At 49.3% G+C, this 10,358-nt stretch overlaps 1 pseudogene; it reads right to left on the bottom strand.

Annotated features, from left to right (window-relative positions):
• Positions 1-253: 253 nt before the first annotated feature.
• On the bottom strand, positions 254-10,035 carry LOC143579717 (uncharacterized; annotated as a pseudogene).
• Positions 10,036-10,358: the final 323 nt, after the last annotated feature.

Below are 10,358 nucleotides of genomic sequence, written 5' to 3'. Positions count from 1 at the left end.
ACCCATGTTAAATATATACATTACATTATTCTTGCATCAAATAATTACATAATCTTTCTACCAACACGTGTTAAACTAACCAAATTAAACTAAACATTTTCCACAATTCAAACATATCTAAACAGCTTATCACCCAATTATGAACCTTGCTCTTTTCAAATCTTCAACGTATCAAGAAATTTAATATCTAAATATGTAGCCATAACACTGTAGCACGACTGCATTGACAGGTTGCCAAGGTTACAGCAACCTGTCAATGCGACTTCGAGTTACAGTGCGGATACACAACAGACTTATTAATAGGCAACGACGTATGGCAGTTAACATGCACCCAAAACTTCAACGATCCCAGCGGTCCAACCCTCCATCTGGTCCTCGAATTCCCTTTCAAGAAGAATGGCATCACTTTCGTCGTCCCCAAGGACTGCTCGGTCATTTCTTGATCGTGCGGATCCAATGGAATGACTACGATTCCACCACATAATTCAACTCCAAAGTTGTATTTTTCGGCACTTCAAACGGGTCTGCCACCAACTCCGCAATGTTTACCCCTTGGTACTTAAGGATAAGTCTTGTATTGTAGAAACTAGCATGTGCTTTTAAGTTACGATTTTCGGCTTTTACAATAACGAATACTCGGACGGCTAGAACGCCTTCCTGGTTGTAGACAATGTCGTCTAGGCGAGCAGCGTGGAGGTAGAGGATTGGGACCTTGGGACGAATGGCTAGGTAGCCGATGAAGACGACAATGCCAGCGATTATGATGATGGTGGCAATGATGGCGCATACTGAAGAGGTAGGTCCCAGCAGAGCCCAGTTGGACCCGCAAGACTCACCTTAAACAGGGACGTCTGCGCAGAGACCAACTGGATCCGCAGGACCAACCATGCTCAGAGAAGTGACGTCCTTACGCGCAGTATGCAAGCTGGTCCCGCAGGAAATGCCTCCCATGGTGAAGGACTCCGCCTGTTCCCGCAGCCTCGGATACAAGCCATGAGGGAAGGCCACCCGCGCAGCATGGCTACACGCACAAGGCACTTAGCTCTCAATCGTTCAGTGTCACCTGAAGGAATGAGCCAAGCCGGGAGCAATCCCGCACAGAGGCGGGAGGGGGAATACTCCCGCCCAAATAAGCCAGTCCGTATACTGAAGGATCTTTTACTGTACCTGACGAGGTATGGGCAAAAGATCTGATCAGAGATGCGACAGCTCACTGACAGCAGCATGGCAGACAGCACGCCACAGCACTGTGACCAATAGCCGCCGCCTACCCACCAACTCCTGCCATACCACGTGCCTAGCCTGTAGTTGGCAGAAGAGGAAGAGTGCACGACACGCCTGCTCTGTGTCAGCCGCTACCTATCCACCACTCACAGGCAGGGCACGTGCATAGGTTACAGTTGGTAGCGTGTTGGGCCGGCTAAACCCCTTGGAAACCTACCTTCGGCTATAAATACCACAAATGGTATGATCATCTCATCTTATCATATCTTACTACATTATCATCATATTATACCTGATATCTGCTCTAGCAATCTCTTAATATACTTTTATATTTAAAGAGCAATCTAGTCTGATTCTCACGCCGGAGGGTGGTCACAAGGAGGAACCCCCCCCTTCTCAGTGACGAGCTCACGGTGTCTGTTTTGCAGGTTATCAGAAGAACCATCTTCCAAGGGTCTAACCCCTCGTGGGAAACATCTCTCCAACCCCCAGGTTACCAGTAACCTGCCCGGGGTCCGGTTAGTGTTTCTTCATTGGCGCCATCCGTGCATAAAGCTAGAACTTTATTTTTCTCCAGTTTTTTCAAACTTCTACAAAGATGGTTAGAGAAATTCCGGTAACCACAACCCCAGCTACTAGGGGGAATACCGGCAACACAGTTTTTACGAACACTACCCCGGCTACCGAAGCCGGGGCAAGTGAAGTAAATTTTACGAACACTACCCCACTTACCAAAGCTGGGGCAAGTGCAGTAAATGATCGCCTACTGGGATCCACCGATACCCAGTTTGAAAAACGAAGACTCCCCCGCCAGACTCTCGACGAAGTCAAGGCATGGGCGGAGGCACGACAAAAGGAATTCCAGGCTGAGTTGAACGAACGCTTGCGTTCCGTGCAACAGGCCGACGAATTCGAATACTGGGAGGATGACTCGGAGGAATCCGACTCCGACGCGAACCCTCGTCATAAGGCAAAAGGGAAGCGTAAAGAAACGGAAACCCAACCGAAAAGGCATTTTGGACAAGCCTTCAAACCAAAAAGCATAGATGGAGGTCCACGAGACTTCTCTAAAACGTTCAGACCAAACGTTACGAATGCAGGAACGTCCAAATTTGCAAGGGACATTGCTGAAGCAATCGCCCCGAAAAGTGCTAAACAAATGCCTAACATAGGCACATATGACGGCATATCTGATCCAGACGATCATTTGAACAGGTTCATAGCGGGGGCAACCGTTAGCGGACGGAACCCACGTGGTGTTACATGTTCCAAATGACGCTGGTGGGGGCGGCTAGGGCTTGGTTCGATCGTTTACCGGTTAACCACATTTACGACTGGGCAGACTTCCAGCAGAAGTTTAGCCAACACTTCAGCCAGCAGCGAAAGTATACCGAGGAGCAATGGACAATCCTCAAATGCACACGGGAAGAAGATGAATCTCTGCCAAACTTCATCACTCGCTTCAACTCAAAGAAGTTAAGTTTGGGCAATATCAGCGAGGATCTTGTTCGCGCAGCCTTCATCCAGGGCGCGCAGGACCCAGAGCTTATCCGGACCCTAACGGGTAAAGATGGAATGCCATCCACATGGGATAGCATCATGACAGCAGCCAAACGCTATGCGGAAACGGAGAAGCAACTGGGTAGAGACCTTCCGCAGAACACAAACCTTTACACCCAGAGGACGAGAGAGGACAACGTCCTCACCGCCCGATTGAACAAAAAACGGAAGCAAGGCATTTGGCAGTCAAGGGTAAACTTTGACACCTCATCCGGCTTACAGCACCGATTGGGTGAAAGGGATAATGTAAAGCCGCACCGGAACTCCAGGTGGACGCCACTTACCAAAAGCGTCACTGACATATTTGCTACTGAGGAGCTCCCATGGCCAAAGCCTCCAGTAATCCGGCATCGTCACGATGCTGATCGGAGCAAGTACTGTGACTATCACAGAACAAAAGGCCACAACACCGAAGAATGCATAGACGTAAAAGACATGGTCGAAACATTCGTCAGAGATGGGACGCTCGCGCACCTCGTGGCGAAATAAAAGCTAGGCAGGCGAGTGCGTATAGAACCCCAGCTGGGGAAAACACGAACCAATTTCAGCTTCAAAATCGAGACTACATGCCGCGTAAAGAACGAGATCCCGAAACAGGTGCGTGTCGGCTCGATGGCGCTCCCATCCCAACAACATGGAAGGGAGTTCAATTACACAGTTTGCATGTAATCAATTCCAATTTGTAAAGAGAAGGCCAAGAGCCACTTCTAATGGAAATGATTCTCTTTAAGAATATCGAAGCTGATGATTTTACATTTATACTTTTCTGAACACTAATATGCCGGTTTTCACCGCATAATTACGTGAAGTCATTGCATGGGAAGGCGGTCCTACCCGCACGAACCCAATAACGTGACAAACCTTCACGCAGCTCAGTTGAAGGGGAAAAAGTTCAGCATCCAAAAATGAAAGTGCCGGTCTATCCGCATGAATCATTAAGGAAACTGAATAATAACCTGTCAACAACCGCGCGTCGAACGGTTAAAACTATCCAACACTGGTGACGACATTCACATTACGTGAAGTCGTCGCGTGGGAAGGCGGTCTTACCCGCACGAACCCAATAACGTGGCAAACCTTCACGCAGGTCAGTTGAAAGAGTTCATCCCATTAAATGAAAATGCCGGTCTATCCGCATGAATCATGAAAGGAAAATGAACACTAACCTATCGACAACCGCGCGTCGAACGGTTCAAAACAAAATTCTTAAAAAGATGAGAAAAACCTACACGCAGGTCAGATAAGGGTAAAGTTTTGCCATCCTACTAAGTGCAAGTGACGGTTCTACCCGCACAATCACGAAAGAGGAAGCAAAACTTCACCTATTATCAACCACGTTCAAAGGTTAACTTATCCTCAAAAGATGAGAAAAACCTACACGCAGGACAGATAAGGGTAAAGTTCTGCCATCCTACTAAGTGCAAGTGACGGTTCTACCCGCACAATCACGAAAGAGGAAGCAAAACTTCACACCTATTATCAACCACGTTCAAAGGTTAACTTATCCTCAAAAGATGAGAAAAACCTACACGCAGGTCAGATAAGGGTAAAGTTCTGCCATCCTACTAAGTGCAAGTGACGGTTCTACCCGCACAATCACGAAAGAGGAAGCAAAACTTCACACCTATTATCAACCACGTTCAAAGGTTAACTTATCCTCAAAAGATGAGAAACCTACACGCAGGTCAGATAAGGGTAAAGTTCTGCCATCCTACTAAGTGCAAGTGACGGTTCTACCCGCACAATCACGAAGGAGGAAGCGAAACTTTAACCCACTATCAACCACGTTCAAAGGTTCTTATTCTGAACACTTGGAAAATTGCTAATTTAAACTAAGTATGCAAGTCAAAGTTTATAAAGCAAGGAACCCAAAGAAGGAAATAACAGTCTTATACGCAAAAAGATTAATATTTCAATGATGTATTACAACAGTAGCCGGGTAACTACCCGCCTAAAAGAAATCTATACAAAGCTGTCTATCCTAACGGTGGGGAGAGATCTTCAGGATCAGGCTTCAGGGCCACCTCCGCTTGGACCAGCACCGTCTGAGCGTGGCTGTCCAAGGAAAGCCTTAAGGATGTTTAGCCCATCATCAGCAGCAGCAGCTTCATTCACCTTCTCCACCACTGGATGCGGGAAGGCAGCATACTGGTTCACAGCTTGGTCATAAGCAACTTCAGTATTAACATTGAATAAAGGGAAGTTGGAGGGCGGAAAGCCTCTCTCAGCAAACCCTAGACCAAGCAGGAAACCAGTCTTCTCCCCATCCTCATGAGAAGCGTTGAGGGCTGCGCTCATTGCATCGTCGTAAGAGGTCTCTGAAAGGACCCGACGCACAACCTACAAAAGAAAATTACAAGTTAGAACATTTTCTAATTACAAGTAGAAAAGAGAAAAAAAAGAGGATACCTGAGGCAACGCTTCTCGAAGTAGCCATTGGAGGGTAGCTTGCACTTCGTCACGGGCGCGTTCGGCTTCGCTTTGGTCCAGATTGGCAAGTAATACTTCCTTTGCGGCAGCCTCTTCGACGCCCTTAAGCTTCCGCTCGGTTTGGTCAAGCACCCCCCTCTGGTCAAGAATCTCTTGCAGCTTCTTGGCGTCTTCCATTGCCAAGGCATCATGAGCATGCTGAAGAGCCTTTAATTTGCATTTAAGCTGCTCATTCTCTTCGCGAAGTGGCTCAGCAACAGCTTCAGCCTTGGCAGCCCTCTCAGTTGAGTTTCGCGCAGTCTCCTTGGCCAGCCGAAGCTGTTCATTCACAGCTTGGGCAGCCTTGGAGCGGGCCTCGAGTCGCGCCTGGACTTCAACCTCGAGGGCCTTGAATGCCTTCTCCTTCTCGGCTGCGGCAGCGGCCAACTGCCGGTTCTCCTCCCGAAGAGCCCGCGCTTCAGATACATCTTTGGCGCGAGCTGCTTTTAACTTGTCGTTTTCACGACAAAGCAGCTCGACGCGGGGCTGCGTCCGGGCCTGGAGAACCCGAAGCTCATTGGTTAGCCTACCCTCTTGGTAGCTAGCCATGGCTTCCCCCAACGCACCTGGAGGAGCAGCGTGGCGAGCCCAGTCCACGCACTCCACAGGGGTGCGAAGGGTTGTTCCTCGGCGTATGTTCCATCTTGGAACATACACTTCATTGGAATCCGACACTGCAAAAGGAACAAAGGCAGTTAGGAAAAGATGATAAAAATATATAAGGGAAAAAAAAGAACCCTACGTACCTGTAGGGTCAATAACAGGCCGATAGCCGCCAAACCCATCACCTGAACCTAAAGGAAATCCATCCAACAGGTCAGGCAGACGGGAAGGTGGCATAGATCGGCGGAAAGCCCGGCGTGTACCCGATGGTCCGGCCGTCGGTGCCGGTGGCGCAGGTATAGTGGCAGCCGCTGTGGTAGCCGTTGTTGGCACCGCCTCCTCAGCAACAGTAACCGCCGGCTCCGTGAAAGATGCTGTAAAAATTGCACTCACGGCCGGCGGAGACACCTTCTCAGCTGGAACAGCCTCAGGAAGGCTGGAACCAGCGGAAGCAGACGCCTGGGTCGACGCCTCGGGAAGGCTGACCAAGCCTACCGTCATTGGCGGGGGAACACTTGCTCCAACTCCACCCTGGAATGCGTCAACATCCACACCTGCACAAGCAAAAGTGTTAGAAAAATTTATTCGAAACAAATCTAGACAAGAATTATGGGGGTACTTACGGGGTCTCTTGAGCTTGAACGCACGGACGAGCGGGGGCGAACCCGATGGAGCCGGCCTCTTAACACCGGTAACCGTCGTCGTCGCTGCCTCCCCGGAGGTAACACCTGCAGCCTCCGGAACGGTGGTCTCTTCACCACCGGGCTTCCCCGCCACCTCTGCATTATCTGACTCCGAGTCAGATAGAACTACCGGGTCGGCCGTAGAGGCCACCTTCCCCTTGCCTTTCCCGACGGCAGCCTTTTTCTTCCGCACCAGCGGAGGACCTTCTGCGGATTCCTCAGAAGAAGAAATGTCATGAACTCCAGCAGCAGGCACAGCATTGAGAGGATCAGGGTAGAAGATAGGCTTACCTGGCCGTCGGTGGCTCAGGATCTCTTGGCCTGGCGGGTAAACCTCCACGAACCGACCCGCAGTCTGCTCTAAGATGGGCAACTCGTTCTCGTCCAGAGCACGAGTACCCATCCGCGCAGGACCATCTTCCTCCCGCGGATTCAGGAGCGATTGAAGATCGTTACCCTCTGAAATCAACAAGAAAGTTAGAAAAAATCGTAGTCAGCAAAAAGAAACAAGACATACCATAAGGGGTAGAGTTCGAACCATATTCAAGGACGATCGGAACCTTATCCGCATTCGCCGCCTTCCACACCCGGCTCATCCCCAGCATCACCATCGCCGACTCTGGAAAACGGAAAACCGGGGACTGGACCCGGGATATCTTCGCGAACCATTCCGCCTCCTCGTAGTTGATGGCGGGAAGGTTCGGAAGCGGCTGGCCATTCTTGAACTTCATGGCAATGGGGATGGCTCGAGCGGATATGAAGAAGAACTCTCTCCTCCATGAGCGAAGACTCCGCTCGGTGGCACAAATCTTTAAACCCTTGATACGGGTTGTAAGAGTGTACCACCCTTGGATGCACCTCCAAGTATAGAAGGTCATCAGGCGGTCAACGAGGGGCTCAAGGCCCAGTATCCGGCACACCCACTCAAAGTGCCGGACCTTGGCAATAGCCATGGGGTGCACCTCTGTCAAGTGCACACCGTGCCTCTCTAGGACACGGTACACAAACTTTGTCAACGGAAACCTAAGGTTCCCATAGACAAAGAATGCAGCATAAACCCCGATCTTGCCACTTGGGGCATCGTACACAGTATGGTGGGGCTCAGGAAACTCAGGCTCGAGAGACTCGAGCATGAACTTCCTGACGATATACTGGTACAGCTCGGCAGGAAGAGAACACTGGCATTCACCAGCAGTCTTCTGGTCATCAGCATCGTGAGAAGACATGGTGGAAGAAAGAAGAGATTTCGGAATAATGCTTTACTGAAAAAGAAATCCGCCGGAAATTACTTGAGAAGAAGAGATGAAAGTGGAAAGTGTGAATTGCAAATAACCCTCTCCCCCTTTATATAGTAATCGCAATTAATGCGGTGAATTTAATGCGGAGGAGAGAGAAATCAAATGTGCAATGAAACTATGACACGTGGCAAAAAGCAAGCTGGCAACAGCTGTTGAAAGGACGTGTGCCAGTAATTTCGCGGCCACGCGCCCGAAAAATCGCTCCCACGCGCCTGAAAAAGCGACTGGAATGACCATGTTCTGTCACGTCACCATAACTTCCTGCACGTCCTGACACAGTCAGAAGAAACCGTCGCACGACGTTTCAGAGGTTTATCTTTTCACCAACTCTTCGAATTTCAAAATTCAAACTTCGAAAGTATTAAAAAGTAAGCGGGAGAATACCCCTTACCCCTTGGCAAGCAAGTAACCGTAAGACGGATGCGGGTACAGTGTAAAGGCAAAACCCTTCACATACCTAGCACCCGCAGGGAATTGAAGCCAAATAAACCTTGGCAAACAACCGTAAGCCGGCTGCGGGTACAGTGTTAAGGCAAAACCCTTCACATACCTAGCACCTGCAGGGAATTGAAGCCAAGAACCTTGGTGAACAAGTAACCGTAAGACGGATGCGGGTACAGTGTTAAGGCAAAACCCTTCACATACCTAGCACCCGCAGGGAATTGACGCCAGGAATACCTTGAAAGTAAAGTAACCGTAAGACGAGCGCAGGGACAGTGTTAAGGCAAAACCCTTCACATACCTAGCGCTCCGCTGGGAATTGAAACCAAGAAGGATCTTCTGGGCAATGCTTGCGGAAACGGAAATAGCATCCCCGCATAGCGGGAACATCGAGAACTACGTTGTTTGAAGCTCCAGGATGGAATTGGTGGTCTTAACATAATTGATCACTATGTTCAAAACTACCAAAACCTCATGGAAAATACATACAACTGGGACTCAATGCTCCTGACTTGCGAGGAGGTTACAGACCTACCCGCATCATACCCAAAGACCAAGCAGGAAACTCGGGCATTTCTGCAAGTGACAAGGACTTCCGCGGAAAGAATCCCCATGGAAAACCTTACAAAACCCTTTTCAAAACCCTTTGCTCAAGTCCAAAAGTTCACCTCACTTCATTAAACACTCATGAGAAGAACATTGGACTGGGGGGACTTGAAGAGGTAGGTCCCAGCAGAGCCCAGTTGGACCCGCAAGACTCACCTTAAACAGGGACGTCTGCGCAGAGACCAACTGGATCCGCAGGACCAACCATGCTCAGAGAAGTGACGTCCTTACGCGCAGTATGCAAGCTGGTCCCGCAGGAAATGCCTCCCATGGTGAAGGACTCCGCCTGTTCCCGCAGCCTCGGATACAAGCCATGAGGGAAGGCCACCCGCGCAGCATGGCTACACGCACAAGGCACTTAGCTCTCAATCGTTCAGTGTCACCTGAAGGAATGAGCCAAGCCGGGAGCAATCCCGCACAGAGGCGGGAGGGGGAATACTCCCGCCCAAATAAGCCAGTCCGTATACTGAAGGATCTTTTACTGTACCTGACGAGGTATGGGCAAAAGATCTGATCAGAGATGCGACAGCTCACTGACAGCAGCATGGCAGACAGCACGCCACAGCACTGTGACCAATAGCCGCCGCCTACCCACCAACTCCTGCCATACCACGTGCCTAGCCTGTAGTTGGCAGAAGAGGAAGAGTGCACGACACGCCTGCTCTGTGTCAGCCGCTACCTATCCACCACTCACAGGCAGGGCACGTGCATAGGTTACAGTTGGTAGCGTGTTGGGCCGGCTAAACCCCTTGGAAACCTACCTTCGGCTATAAATACCACAAATGGTATGATCATCTCATCTTATCATATCTTACTACATTATCATCATATTATACCTGATATCTGCTCTAGCAATCTCTTAATATACTTTTATATTTAAAGAGCAATCTAGTCTGATTCTCACGCCGGAGGGTGGTCACAAGGAGGAACCCCCCCCTTCTCAGTGACGAGCTCACGGTGTCTGTTTTGCAGGTTATCAGAAGAACCATCTTCCAAGGGTCTAACCCCTCGTGGGAAACATCTCTCCAACCCCCAGGTTACCAGTAACCTGCCCGGGGTCCGGTTAGTGTTTCTTCACATACGAAGGCTAAGAACCAGGTGAGAGGGCTCGTGGTGCGACGTTTGAGGCCGAGGACGTGTGGTTTCGGCATTGTGATTGGCGGAGTGGGACGGCATAGATGGAGAGTGGAATTGTTTTAAGATGATGAAGGGAGGGTTTTGAAGAGGAATGAGGAAAGGAAGGTATATGAAGATGCTATTGAAAGTGAACATACGTTACCCATATATATGGCATGGTTATAGTTACATTTTATAGAGACAAGCCTTATCAATCTTCGAATAATGAAATTTATACATGTTGGTTGGTTACAACACTTTATTTTATTTATTTATAAACACTGTTTTCGTTGAATGTTTTTAAAGATTGTCAAATTTTATGTTGTAAGCGGAAAATAAATTGTATGTTTTCTTGTAA

This window comes from Bidens hawaiensis, unplaced genomic scaffold, assembly GCF_021521415.1.
Source record: "Bidens hawaiensis isolate Kalapana, Puna unplaced genomic scaffold, B.hawaiensis_p1.1 tig00029918_1, whole genome shotgun sequence".
Lineage (NCBI taxonomy): Eukaryota > Viridiplantae > Streptophyta > Magnoliopsida > Asterales > Asteraceae > Bidens > Bidens hawaiensis.
The sequence above is the reverse complement of the archived record's forward strand: the minus strand, read 5'-3'. Positions and strand labels throughout refer to the sequence as shown.